General features: G+C 32.4%; 1 long non-coding RNA gene across 2 annotated transcripts; it reads left to right on the plus strand.

Annotated features, from left to right (window-relative positions):
• The first annotated feature begins 1,355 nt into the window (after positions 1–1,355).
• LOC107842583 lies at positions 1,356–5,524 on the plus strand. 2 transcript variants are annotated; one of them, XR_007044910.1, is made up of 4 exons: positions 1,363–1,578; positions 2,571–2,734; positions 3,891–4,082; positions 4,907–5,524. It is a non-coding gene; the product is annotated as an uncharacterized LOC107842583 (long non-coding RNA). The 2 variants fall into 2 exon arrangements; XR_001665910.2 differs by lacking the exon at positions 4,907–5,524 and having other exon boundaries at positions 1,356–1,578; positions 3,891–4,160.
• Positions 5,525–16,094: the final 10,570 nt, after the last annotated feature.

The raw sequence follows: 16,094 nt of genomic DNA on the forward strand, positions 1-16,094 counted from the left end.
TTATTTAATTAGATAACTAGATGATATCATTAAAAATCTGCATTAAATGAATCTTTGGATAGTAAGAGTTCTCCAATCTAGGATAGGCTTTAGGTCGGTGTTCCCACAATCAGTGATTTGGGTCGTGACAACTTCCTTGCCTTGGCACTCTTCAAATTCACAATACAAGCTACTCCCAATGAAAAAAAACAAAGAAATTATAAGCGGACTCATCATTTTCTCAATTGTGTTAAATTATTAGACAATGTAACTAAACAAATAACTTTTTTTGGCTTGTATGTATTCAACCAAAATAAAAAAAAAAACTAAATCGAACCAATAAAAAGATGACTTATTATTATTATTTTTGAATTGGCTTATGATTTAATTTGGTCTAATATTGAGCTTGTTTGAATGGCTTATAAGCCAAAATCCATAAGTTACTAAGTCTAATTTATGTATTTTGGCTTATTTGTGTGATTTTGTCCTTAAGGCCCCTTTGTATTGACTTTTGGCATTTAATTAATAAGCTAAAAGTCATAAGTTAGAAATACTAACTTATTTGCCTAAAAATAAAGTAAAACTTTTTATTTACCGAAACACTTTAAAAGTGTTTAAAAGTTATTTTGCGTTAAAGCACTTAAAATAAGTCAATACAAGCAACTTTAAGATAGACATACTAACTTATGACTTTTGACTTATTTTTATCGTTTTAACTTAAAAATAAGTACTTAAAAGAACTTTTTATTTACCCAAAAATTTCAAGAATGCTTAAAAGCTATTTTGGCTAAAAATAATTTAAAATAAAGTCAATCAAAGCCGGCCCTTAGTTTATAATAAGTACTTAAAAGTACTTTTTTATTTTATAGCCAAATACTACAAAATTATTGTGAATAAGTACTCCCTCCGTTCCATTTTATGTGGCATAGTTTGACGACATAGAGTTTAAGAAATAAAAAAAGACTTGGTGATATTTACCACATTGTCCTTTATTAAAAAATGTACTACTATTATCTTTAATTAAGTGGGACTTTATAAGTGGTATCAATAAGGATAAAAGTGGAATTGAGTCTTTAAATTGTGACCAAATAAGGAAATGTGATATTATTTTAATGATGGACCTAAAATAAAATAACGACACATAAAATGGGATGTAGGGAGTATTTTTTTCATTGTAGATGTATGTAATTTCTAGGTGTAACTCCTCCTTTAAGTGTAGTAATTCTCACACTTTCACCACCTTATCGTTGATCTTCCATACTCTATAATGTTTCCACCTTCTCAAGAATTAATGTCATGTTTATGATATCCCTTGATTTTCCTCTATGTTTCTATATTATATAAACATTGGTTTCGAAATGTCCCGCAACTGTTATTTAATTTTTTGATAAGGATAATTTGGTCATTATATTGTACAAGTTGATAAACGTGTAATATCTACGATCTTCTACGCACGGTGGCAATGTGTTCGGCTTTCTCTCTCTCAGTGGCTTTTCTATCTTCTCTTTTGTTAGTTTAACATTAGTTTAACAAAGGAGAAGATGGATGACTCTTTTGTTAGTTTAAAGGACACCCACTCTTTCTGGCTTTTGTTTGTAGGTATGACTTCTTGCCAAAAATTATTTCATATTAAACCATCTTTAATTTTTGATTGTCACTTTTTGACGTTCTCGGTTATAGATTTGTTTTTAATTCTAATACAAGAAAAAATTGAATTTGAATTCTGTTTCATAAGTAGATTGAATTGTTTACCTGGGGTTTTCTGATTCTAATGGAAGAATTGGATCCTTCCGATTAGATTACTTACTGCGGGTTTCTATCTATCCGTAATCTAATTCACTTTTTCAATTTCTACATAGATTAAATTGGTTTACAAGATCTAGATATGTAAATTGGTTATATTTAGTGAAGACAACTTTCGAATTACCTGCTTGCTGTTTCATTATACTTCTCATTTCTTTGACAAATTCATTTATTATAAGCTCCATCCCTTTCCTGTTTGTGTAGTTGTTGTCAACGAGTTTTTTGAATTTTTACCAGTAAATTTCTTTCTCTATGAATTATGTTATGTTTATTTTGCACATTCTTGCTCTTCAGATCTAAATTTCATCATGTTCAATAAAGTTTAGTCTTTTCAATTGATATATTTTGTGAATTCAGTTCTTGTGAATTAAGTTGATGGAAAGAATTGAAAACATATAAGTGCTTATACTTTATGTAGTGTGCATATAGTTAATTCTTTTTTTTCATATACAAATATTTATATCCGTTCTAAATGAGGAACTACAGTAATAAAAAATAGGGAATTCTTTCCAAATACACGTAATGCAACTTGAGAAAGTATCACATCATCTTACGAAGTCATATATTTTGAAAGAACTTGCAAAAATCTATTTTTATTCTCCACTATCAAGTTAAAGTTATAAATACTCTTTCAAATACACATTAATTTATATGGCATGAAATGTGAGATGTTGTATGTAAGTAATTGTTGAAGCGAGAATGTGAAATTGTATATGAAAGTACTTGTCGAAGTGAGAGCTCATGATAGAGATCGCTTCACCACTTACTGTATATAATTTTACTTGTAGGATATATTGAACATAGATTTTGATTGGAATATACTTTTGAGCCTTTTCCTTATGCAAGAAGATATGGACTACTTATCAAAATTTTCCTCTCAACTTACGACAAAGATGATTTAGGAGACTGGGTAGGTTGAATCAAATGATGTTTTCGCTGTTTACTGGTCAAGGTATGTCCTTGCTTTGTTTTTCTCTGTTTCAGTAGATATGATACTATTTAGCTTATTGCATCGGCATATTGGCTTTGAAAATTTACTGGGCCGATTAGGTCCTTCAATCTTTGTAAGCCATATTGATGAGGGGTAAGAGTCGTACTGATGATTGGTCAGTCGTGCCTATGTGTCTACATACAAGCCTATGTTACTTGGACTCTTCAAAAATCTCCTGTGTTTAGCTGGTTTTAGCTGGTCCTCCAGAGGTAGTATATTTTATGAGGATTTTCTACGAGTGTGAAACATCCTTGAAGAAGCCGAGCAATATAGATTTCGGCAATTTCTTTTTAATTATCTGGTACCCAAAATTCACTAACCAGATTAATCTGGATTCACTCCAAATCGTCCAAAACTAAAAGAGCAAAGCATAGCTTAACAGAAGGTTCTCTATTCTAAGGGTTCAAACCTGACACTCTGATTAAGGGATGAAAAATCTCAGTCATTTCACCAACAAATCCATATTAAAATTTATGGAACTTCAATTATTCTTTCAAATGATAGGCAAACTACAAAAAAGAAAGAAATGACTGATGGAAAACTTACTATTCAGGTTCTTCCTCTTTAGTTATGAATTTCTTCTTCCCATCTTTCTTGACATCACCCTCTCCTCCTCCTATCATAGAACACACACAAAAAAAAAGTTCGTATATGGAAAACTACAATGTCATAAATAATAAATTGATTAATGAACTTAAAGAAAACTTAATTTTGCTGTAGCTTTCAAATTACTCCCCCTTCTTTTCCATGAACTTGATGTGAGAGGTTGTTGAGAAGGTGAAAAAAGTTCTCTTGATACAACTGCAAAGCTCATGCTAACTATTGAAGACACGGCCATACTAGTGCAATTTTTTAAGAAATAATTCTACAGATAATCTGTGGAGGGATATTGGTGCCTTCAAATATATATATCTTGTCATTCGTGGTCAAAATTTCAAGTAGAGTAATATCTTCACGATATTTCTGTCTTACATGGTATAGATTTTGAGGAACCATTCTGAAACCATTTCCTAATGTCTAATTGGAGATAAAAGTTAATGGCATGTGATAATAAGCGAAAAATGGATGGTGGCCTTATAATTTGTGTTATGTAATAGTCACAACTCATAAATTGCAGGGTGAAATTGCAGCCCGGTGTACGAAGCATCCAGCTACCAAACGAGGTCCGAAGAAACCTTATTTAGTTTTTAGATTCTGCATGGTAACCACCGTGGATTTGTAAAATACTCTTGATGTAAACATGTTATGTTTTGTAGCTATATAACTAGGGAGGATGAAATATACACAATTTTACTTCTACCTTACGAAGGTAAAGAGATTGTTCTTGATAGACTCAAATCAAGCATATCAATATACTGTTAAAGTAGTATATCATGATTCATTGTTAGTCAAAGTCCTTTAGTTCTGGTTAAAGGCTCATTTGATTTTGGGACACCTTCTCCCATTATTGTGTATTGTCACTTGCTATTCAACACTAATCTGCATTTTAGTATTAGTTAAATGTATCCCACCTCCAGTACAGCAGAATCACATTCCTGAGCAAAGCACGCCATCAGCGGAGGAAGTTGATGTGGGAGCAAGTTTACAACCCACCTAAGAAAAGGGAAAATGAGAACTTTTTTCACTTTATGGATTTCTTTGCTAACTTTTCATCCATTTGAGTACAGACCTTCTGGAAAGCTATGATGTATCCAATGTTTTGGAGACATAAAAGTAAAAGAAAGGGGTTTTGTAACTTTTTTAAGAGGTTCGCAATTTTAGGTAAATAATGATAAGTTTAGGTGTGGTATTCTGTAGTTGTCCTTTAAAATATGAGTGATCCAATTAATTAAATGTGGGTTAAATGGACTCCTTTCACTTATATTGACTGAAAATACCTCCGCTCTCTAAAATATACCATGGATATTTATGGACTATAATCATCTTATTAAGAAGAAACTTGAAATTTTAAAGTTAAATAATGTCCATCCTCTTACACTATTAATGCTTGCAATTCCTTAGTATCCTGATTACACTAGAAAAAAAATAGTTGTTTGTTCATTTAACGTCCTTTAGAGGTGATTAGGGAAGCTAATTCTCTGTCCATACTCCTTTATATGTCGAATGTTAATCTATCAGAGATGTATATTTCAGGAAGGAAGCTGATAACTGCAGTGCTTGTGAAAGACTTGCCAAAGCATTCTTGCAAGAACTAAATACTTTTGAGATTCCTATTCTAAAGAGCAAAGCAGTCATCGATGCAAATGTTAGAGAAATAGAGAATTTTAATTACCTGAAAGGTGAAATCAACTAGCAAATTGTATATACTGACATAGAATATCTCAAGTGACAACTCAAAGAAAGCAAAGTTGAAAGGAAGCACAAAGAAAAGGGTGAGGCTATCAGATACTCAACTGCTCCTTGCATAATTAAAAAAACGTGATTTGGCAAATCCTTTCTATGATTAAAGGAAATGTACTTGTTAAAAGCTCTAGATTAATGAATTACTTTGTAGTTGTTGAGTTATGGATTACAGTTTCTTGGCCATGGCCAGAACACAAAAGATCAATTGCTATGTAAAAATTCAAATATTATGTGTGAACGTTGGATATAAGCAAGTCTGTGATTACCCTTAATATACGAGGGAGTGGCAGAATATTGTCCCAACTATCTAATGTAGGATTCATTTTGTGTTGGGAAGCACTTCACTTACAATTTGTTCCATGTTGAGTCAACACTGATAATATATTGATTTTTATACACGTATTTTTGCACCTTGCAAAATCTCTTTAGAAGAATTTGATTATTTTTTCCTTCTTTATAATGGTATTAAAAGTGAGGGTTTTTGATAGGGCATCGAATAATACTCCCACCAAAACTACTCTATTTTAGCTTAGTTGCTGCAGTAGCCTGCCTAGCAAGCCTCATCAGCCTTTTACTTGGTGTGTTATACCTTACTATTGAAGTAATCGTATACCTGTTTTCTTGTATATATATACGTATTAGTTCCAGTAATTGTGATTTAATCCGTTTTCCAATCTTATATTTTTCAATATTAATTTTGATCTTCTCTACCTTATATCTTATGTAACAGGTATTTTTTGATGATATTAATTTTGACCTTCTCTACCTCATATCTTATGTAAGAGGTATCAATTTTATTGTCAAAGATTACTACAATGAAAACCACACCTCAGCTAACTGGGAGCATGATGCATCACATTTTATATTATGTAACTAAAATGCATGTGACTATCTTGTAAAACTTCGCTCCTTATCAAATTTTAGTTATATTTAATTTTTAAATACTCAAAATGCCCACCACATTGGGTCCGTGCTGACACGGGCCTTGCACCTCTAGTAATTTTATAAATAGAGGTCTTAGGAATGATGTCAGATACACTTGAAAGAGAGAAAGTGTAATGCCTCGAGACTTTTTCCTAGATGTCACACAATACTTAGAACCACAAGTGATCCCAAGTTAACCCATAATACTAGCATAACACATGAGGTAATCTATGTCAATACATTGATGTTAAGAGTTTACAACACTGATTAGACAAAAAGGAAATTGATGTCAACTCTGACTAACTGTATATAACGACTCTAATAATGTTGACTACAGGTAGCTGGGGCATGACCCCCAGCTATCCCTAATAAATATAAAGAAATAAAATAAACTATTAAAACTGTAACTAACTTGAGTCCCTGAATAAAGAGAACTCAGCACCTGTTGACTGAAAATAGTGAACTGTCTGATCATGAGTTTGTGAGCTACAACTAATACCTATATTATAAAACAATCTAGCCATACAGATGTATATGCCGTTAGTACTTCTGGAATATGCTTAGTATACGAGGGTGAATACAATAAAGCTTAAACACGCTTGGTAAGTGTAGACAGACTCACTATGTTCATGAATAGAACCAAAATGTGAAATATCATAAGGCATAAGTAGTAAAGTATAATATAGTAAAGTCAGTCAGTCATTACACTTAGTTTCTAAAATCAATATTTTTGTAGGAGATTCTTACAACTAACATAAATCTGGTGAGCAACATGGAGTCCAATGTCTAACCCAAGTTGAGGAGGGCTACTCTATACCTTGCCATCGATATAGAACCTAAATTGAAGTGATCACTAAACTAAGACCATTTGGACAAGGGAGACAATCCCTAATGAGGACTTCTTTAAGCTACGAAGGTATGTAGTTACTGGAAAATTTGGGTGTGCTCAACCCGCATCCACTCAGTGCTAAATACTACTCCCAAAAAATACCAGTGCTCATAATATAGCAAATTCACCTTAAAGTAAGCATATATGTTTATAAATCTAAAAACCAAATCATGATTATGTTACTAAATAATGTTCATAAGTAAATATGACAATTTCATATCATGGTGAGATCATAAGATTAAAGCTGAGATTGTAATCATGTCGTAATAGTCTGAAATCTTAAATAGTAAGTCTGAATTGCTTGTAAATTGAATAAATCATACTAAAATCATGTACATTTACCAACTCATGGAATTTCATGTCAAAAGGATAAAACTCAATTAGTAATATCAATCATGTGAGTAAAAACATGAATAACTACAACTTCTTGTACTAAATGAAGCTTAAATCATAATAAAGCCTCATAATTTCAAAAGCATAGAAAGTGGGTGTGAACCCTATTCATCAAATCCTTAAATTAATATAAAGAATAAAATTTTGAGCATAAGAAAGGAAGATAATCCTTGTTCAAACCCCATATACCTGAACATATTGATATCTTGAGGGAATACTTGAGTTTGAAGCCTTGGAAGGTAAACTTTGGAAAGAAAACCTAACTTTGCTTCTCTTGAGAGTGGAGAGGATAAAAGGTAATGAAAAATTACTAATAATTAGTAGATAATTTTTATTGAGTGATTTAAGTTGTGGGGAAGGGTTTTATGGTACGAAAAGGACCAAACTACCCCTAAGAAAACTTTAAAAAAATTATAGAATTTCTTGTCTGACAACTTCAGTTGATGGCTTGTTAACACTCATCATCAATCTCTAGCCATTTTTGAGCTTTACTTCCTATGGTTGGCGACTTCAGTTGATGGTTCATAAACTCATTTTGTCACTCTCTGACAGATAGACACCCTTAGGTAAAATAAGCATAACTTTCTACTCTGATATCAGATTAATGTACAATTAGATTCCTTCATTTGGTGGGTCTTGTGCTCAAAAATTCTATATATTCTACATGTTATACTCATTTAAAGTTGACCCTTGTAGGATTTAATACAAAAACACAATGAATAACTAATTCTCTCAACTCAACTTTGCTCTAAATACTTCCTATGAACATGATTCGCGTCGAAAGCACTTTACACACTAGGTAAATGATCATAACACTTATCTATGGTTTAAAATAATCACTTTTGGACTTTTTAACATATCATGAACGGTTAGAAACTTAGCTAGGAGTTTGTGATGTGTTACAATATCTCTCTTTGGGATCATTCATCCTCGAATGAAGACTAATATTGGGATGAAAAAAATTAGTTACCAATATGAAACTGAATTTATAAAAGTGATCATGTTTCATAAGTGAAATCACTTTTTGATAGAATACAAACTTAGCTGATTGTATGGAATAGGAACACATGCATAGGAATCCTATTTAACAATTTAAACATGAAATTAGAATAGTGCAATGCTAGGAGGAAAATCTATTACTCATGTTAGATCACCATTAGGAGCCAAAAAATAAGGATACTTGGCTATCATGTCTTTAAATGAATCATAAAGCTGAACTGAAAACATAAAACCCTTAACATAAAACTAATTTCTGAGCTAACTTGATTGACTATAAGGAGATGATTCATGTTGAGAGTTTAGAACTCAACTAAAGCATTAATTCCATGATTGTACATATAGAACTGTGAAGTGATGGTTAATGTGGTAAACTATCCAAGAGTTATTAACAAAGAAAGAGGCAAAATAACTCGGTGGATCCTTATACTATGTCTGATTTATTAAGTGGATACTCCTACTTACATATTTGTCATCTAAACCCTTAAACCCATTAAAAAAAACATTTTTAACCATATTTTGGTGTATGTAACACACTCGCATCCATGTCAACTGTCACATCATTTTTAAATAATGTATTAAATTGCACGTCAGCTTCCACATCATTTTAAATATTACATTAAATTTTACATTATTTTTAAAATGCCACATAAGAAATTACATATTAAAAAAATGAAAAATTTAAATTAAGAATTAAAAAAATGGTAAGGGCGGGATGGGGTGAGTGGGGGGGGCTCTTTCCTTTGCTTCTTCTTCTTCTTCATATTAACAAAAGAGCCGAGAAATTAAGTGGAGGATACTCCGACTACTCCACGACCAAAAATCTTGAACCCAACTCAATCAAATCCATGCCTATATTCTTCGTCACCACCTTCGTCAATATTCCCTATCGTCCCCTAATCCTAAAAAAGATGAAAAAATTAAATTGAGACAGCATTATTCGACAGCAAAGAGAACAAATCAACAAGAGGCATTCCAGTAAGAGCATTATTCGACAGATCACCATGTTGAAGTTGATTTAGTTTGCCAAATTCTTATGGAACCTCAACAGAGAAAGCATTACTACTAAGAAGAATAGAAGTCAATCCCTGTGGCAAAGGTGGCAATTCAGAATCCAATTGAAAAGTTGGTCATTTTGAGAATTGGGCTTTTGAATGAAAATTGGTTTTTCTATTATTTGGTTGAGGGATTTTGAAAAAGATTTTTTCTTGTGTGTGTGTGTAGGTTAAAGAATTTTCTGGTTTCTTCATGTTACTGTGCTTTTTAAAAAAAAAAACTTTTTATATGTGTATGTAGCTTTTTGCTTTAGACATATCGATTAGATTGTTGTGAAAATTCCACTTTATTCTGAACTGTTTTGTTTATTAAATTACTTTAGACTCCTTCAATTGCATTGAACAACCTCGGTAAATGGACAAAGTATCTGGGGTGTGGAAAATGTAGATAGAATATGGTGGTTAAAGATGAATATTGGGTGGTTCTTGAAGGGGTCGGTGGTGGCGGCAACTACGGAGGTATAGTGATGGCAATGGTGAGGGGGCACTGCTGATGATCGGTGGGCTTTAATGATGACCATAGCAGCCTTGGTGGATAGAATGGGAGTTTTTTTTAATTCTTTTTAATTATTTTAACATAAAATTGATCAAAAAATGACCCTCACTTGCACCCCACACGCGTGTAATAACATACTTTATCCTACTCAACTAATTTATGCCACATAGGCTTGGTTAAGAGAGGCTTGGCCAACAGTCAAAGGGGTACAAAATATTCTGTTTTATTGATTTGAAGGGTTTAGATGACAATCGTTTAAGTAGTAGTATCCACTCTACAAATCGGACATAGTACAAGGGTCCACCAAGCTATTTTGCCAAAGAAATATGAATGTCCTCAGACTCTCCTTATCAGAATTTTTAATAACAATCGAGGGAATGAATTTTTTGTATGATCTGAGCATGGAATTTGAATAAGGAATCTCAATATAGTCTAACTAGTCGCATCCATTGATATAGGTTCTTATGGTAGAGACAGTATAGACTTAAACATGAGATATCGTCTATATAAACTATATATCATAGAATATAGACATATAAACCAGAAGAAAGAGTAGGACTTCTATTCCTTAGGCAACACAACTATTAACTTTCAAGCATAACCATACTTCTCAAACACTCTTCTCAACTATACTTTTCACTTAAATACTACACTTCGTGTGATGCAACTTATAATCCTCACATGGGTACATGTGACTACCCCAATCAAAGTCTGAGTCAAACTATATTCTCTCACCATGTTCAAGCCTAACTTAGAGTCATAAGCTGTACATGACTCAATAATACTAGTCTAAACTATGAAATTCAATATGCTATGTCTTTTCAGAGCTCTCGTCTAAAAAATAATACTCCTTACCACTTCAATAACTAACTTCGAGCTCTAATTAGGAATTCACCAGTGCATAATGCATTCATCCACTTGTATACTAATACAAGCCTATTATTATAACCACATATGAACTTTTAGGCAACCAAATGATCTAAAAGTTTCCCATATTCTCTAATATCGTTATTAATAAAAATTTCATGGACAACAGCCAAAAAAGCACAGCAAAACTTCTCAACTAATTATTACATATACCAAAACTTTGCCTAGATCTCCCCATACTTATGACCTTAGATAAAACAAGCATACAATAATTTTCCCTAATAAGAAACTCCTACTCTCTCTCATCTAAATCATTTTTCATCCATTTTTTGCACCATTATGTTAACATAAGGAGGGTCACTTAAGTGATAGAACTTGAGGACCTAAATCATGAAAGAATACTACACATAACTTTGACACTTAACTGAGGCCTAAGGAATAGAGTATCATAGGTATGGATTTATTAAAGAGATCTAAACTATGGACATACATAACATAATGTGAATTTTACTAGTCATGAAGGGTGTATCATGAGGTAAGTGGACTGAGCACATGAGTTCATATATAATATATGTTACTTACATAAGAATGGAATTCATAGATTCATGGGGGATGACTAGGATCACAGAGTGAAGCTATTACTTCTTTTACTATGAGCTAAGAATAAATATGAATATATATGAAGTGTATAAGCATTAGCCATTGGTGTGGCTCTATCACGTAATACATGGAAAAGGTGTCTTAATGACTTAAATCCAAGGAATGTAGTAGCATGAGAATGGATCACTCTATCATCATAAATCTTGTAGACATGCATCACAATCTAATTCACAAGACTTGATTTAGTTCTTCACCCAATCATCTCCCCTTAAAGATTATTGCTGACATTTTAAGCCTATAGGCCTATTCCATATCCTCAAGGCTGAGTAAAAATTCCTTTACTCCAACGGTCTACACATGAATGCTCAACTCATGCGAATAAACTATATTTTGAAAATACTAACTTTATCTTTTGACATTGTTTTAATATATAACACCCTTAACTTTCTCTGGCTTCAATAATCATCATTATATTCTTACACTCTCTGTGGCAAACATACCTACCTCACTAAACACATAATCCTCCCTTTTATTCTTACTTTACTAATGTCACACCTCTAAGTTTATATTTTTCCCAAAACTATAAGAACTAATATTATACCAAAAAAATAAATATTGTGTATCAATAACTCCTTAATTTAGCCATTAAGAATACCATATGCTACATAACTAACCTTCTTCACTCATAGAAACTCAAGGGTACTATCTAAGCACACACAAAACTTAATAATCTTAGAAAATAATGCAGTCACATATTACCTTGGGTTCATCTCTTTATAAGACCAACAACACCATACTTAATTGAAATTGAATGAATTTAAATTCTTACATACATTATTTCAAGCCTACTAGATCACTTCTATATAACTAGAATCACTATCCCAAGCAATCATTATTCCACCTTGATGACCATCCAATATTCAAACTTAGTGTCTAGTACTAGACATGATTAACAACACAACTTCACGTACTATTGTTGTTTGGGATCTATAAAATAAGAAAATACTAGTCCACTAGGACCTCATGATAACAATAATTGATCCTAATCTTATGGTCTATCTAATTACAGTCCCATTGGCATATCCTCCTTTCACATCTCACTACTACTTATCCATACATACTTCTAAATTATATTTATATCTCTATAAGAATCAACCAATTTTCTTTCCACAATCACAAAGGGACGTTGGGATTATCAATCCTTAACCACCTAATACTTTCATTAATGACCTCTAAGTTTCTAAACAATGAAACATCATTAAGAACTTCTTTCCTAGTTCAAGCATACTCTAAGTTACTGTAGATAATTACTCCTTCTCTGCCTTCAACTATGAAATATACGCCACACTCACTACCCCTTCTGTTAACACCGAAAGATATATCACCTTAATCCTACCTTAATCTCTTACATAGATCCATCACTATGATTTTAACCAATTATTATACCTACTTTTCTTATCTCTATACTTCTAAATACATACTTTAAACATTGAGGACGTTCTACCACTAATGGATCCTAACACTCTAAGATACACTATCTCTCGATTGAAAACTATATTCAATAATATAGGTAGATACTCTCTCCTTTCGTAGGTGTTATTTGTAGTAAAGGGTTAAAGAGGAATTTGAATACATATCATATTATGTCTTAACTATACAGCCCATTTGGATGAGGACATAATATTTCAAATTAAAGGACTTAAAACACACTAACAGGCTCCTCTTAAGCCCTTTGTAAGATTTTTGAAGCTTTTGATAGTTAAATATGAAGCATCATATCGATAGGAATTGAGATTTACTATATATATTAACTTAAAGATAAGGCGTAGCTGGAGGAATTTGGAATATCATATGAATCAATGTGGGTTTCTAAGAGGACGTCATTACTACATGGTCTAGAGTATCAAAGAAAGAAAATATTTCCTAAATGCCTTGTTGCCTCTCAAAAAAAAGTACAGATATATTTATACCATTCTACTAGACTTTACTAGATAAAGCATCATAGACACCCTAGGATACTTGTGCTTTGTGCTCTGATACCAAGTTTGCAACACTTTGAGACTACTCCCTAGACGTTACATAATGCTTAGAACTAGGAGTGATCCCAAGATAACTCATAGCATTAGCATAATGCAGGAGAAACTTATTAAACATATAAAAGAGCTACAAATAATGAGCAAAAGAATAACTAAGAGGTAATTTATTTCAATACATCGATGTTAAGAGTTTACAACATTGATTATACAAAAAGAAAATTGAAACTGAATACATCAACTCTGACTAATTTTCTATGAAGCCTCTATTAATCTGACTATAGATAGTTGGGACATAACCCTCATCTATCTCTAATCAATACAAAGAAATCAAAATAAAATACTAGAACTGCAACTGACTTAAGTCAATGAATAAAGAGAACTCATCACCTGTTAGTTGAAAACTATGGACTGCTTGATCATGATTTTATGAGCTACAACTGATACCTATATTATGAAATAATGCAGCCATAAAAAGTATATATGTTTAGTACTTCTAAAATGTACTGAGTATATAAGGGTGAATGCAATACATAAAGACTAATATAAATCAAAAGCTAAAGACATTCATGCTAAGTGTAGATACTCACCATGTTCATGAATAAAACCAAAATATGAAATATCATAAGGTATAAGTAGTAAAGTTGTAATACCCAAAGTTTTGAACTCTAAATTTTTCTTAGTGATTGTGCTACTACTTACGTTATGGCTCATATGAGTTATGAAAACTCATCACGAGTTGTATATAGCTAATCGGGGTCTAACCATTAAGGTTTCCCTATGTTTTTGGCATGGTCATAACTAGGATCATGCAAGTCGGTAGGTAATGTCACGAGTCATGGTAAGGGACTCGTGACCTTAATAATGAGATGGCCTAAGGTTAGCATCTTGGTAACGACTAGACACCCCAAGTCGTAAGGTGAGGTCATGAGTTATAGGGTTAGACTCGTGGCCAAAACAATAAAGAGGCCCTGAATTTCTACCCAAGCTATGAGTTTTGGTGACGACTTGTGATCTGTGACCATGAGTCGGGATGTGACCTGTAGTCACTAGTGATAGTTTTTCCTGTATTATAATTAGAGGAACTTTGTTAATTACCTTTCATCCCCAATTATAAACCACAACCATAAAATATCAAAAGGGTCTTATTTTTATCTTTTACCATAAATAAACACTCTCTTCTATCTTAAAATTCAAAGTCAAGAATAAATCTAGGGTTTGTAAGGGTTGGTCATCGAGGGCTCAAAGTGTGGTTTCTTCTCTAAATTCTTGGTGTTTTCAGGCATATATATCTTCCCCTAAGCTTGTATTTTTATCTTTTCACGAAATAGTTTGGTATTCATATGGTATTAATGTTTGGCTTGGAGTTTGGGTTGAGGGTTTTTTATGGTTATTGTCCAAATAGTATTCCCATGGTTTACATGTATTTTTTAATGCTTTATTAATAGATTTTGGAACTCATTGGGTTCATGGGTATGGATAATGGTATAAGGGTTGTTGATTCCTCTAAATTTATGAATAACAAAATAAGGGTCGTGGATTCCCTAAAATTTTATGGATTTTTGGTATTGGAATTAGTAATACCCTCAACCCACCTTATGAAATTGGCTTTAAAACATGGTTATATGCATAATTTAACAATTTTTGAAACTATTTAATTTCATAAAAGGGCTAATGGAATATACATGGTTCTAAAGGGCCTTAGTGGCCATAATTTAGTTTTTAAATAGGAGCTTGGGGGTCGTGGATTGCCCCAAGTTGGTGGATGATTGGAAAAACATGATTCTACAACCTTTCAAGCATAATGGTATGATGATACCAATAGTGAATGCCTTTATAAATAGTTCTTGGATAAATAGATGTGTTATGTGTAAATGCTTTAATTTACACTTAAAAAGGGGGTTGTGTAGCTCATCGTAAAGGTAGAGGTCATAGGGGAGCTACTACTAGAAATTATATTTGCTGGGTTGGGGTCTTTATAACCGTATTAATAGTTCACACTTTATATATATACTTAGGATTGGCCAAGGTTGACGATTCCCTAGCCCTTCCATAGATTTCTCTGGTTCATGTAGCTAACATAAACTAGAGATCTTCCAATGGTTAGAGCCATACCTATATAGCCTAAGGGTTCCCTTAGGATGGTTGGATGCTACATAGTCCAGGTCAATAATTTTAAACCTTATACTAAACCTTATTCCCTATCCTAGTATCTTATATATATATATATATATATATATATATATATATATATGTATGTATGCATGTATGTAAACATGTACGTTGAGTTTTGACTTAATTCTAAAATGATATTATTTTATCTCTACCCTGAGATACATTCTAATCCGCATCCCACTAACTATCCATGGATACTGCATCATTTTATGATATAGGGTCCTGGGGATTCTTTTATTACCTCGTGTAGTGTTTGGTGATCCAGTTCATTGATTATTTTATGGTGAAGTGGTGATCTTCCATCCTCCAAAAATATTAGTCATTCGATTGGTTTTGTTCTATATTATAGAATTAGAAAGTTCACATTAACATTATAATTGTCATTGTCACTGTCATGGTAGGGGTATGTCCTGACCTAGTTTGATATTCGAATTGCTTTAGAGGATTTGTGGACATATGTGGAATGAATGGTGTTGTTGACTCTTAGATTTTATTTTTGAGTTATATTAACTGTTTTATTTTTATTCTCTAGTTGTCTTCCATTTTGTTA

This window comes from Capsicum annuum, chromosome 9, assembly GCF_002878395.1.
Source record: "Capsicum annuum cultivar UCD-10X-F1 chromosome 9, UCD10Xv1.1, whole genome shotgun sequence".
NCBI lineage: Eukaryota > Viridiplantae > Streptophyta > Magnoliopsida > Solanales > Solanaceae > Capsicum > Capsicum annuum.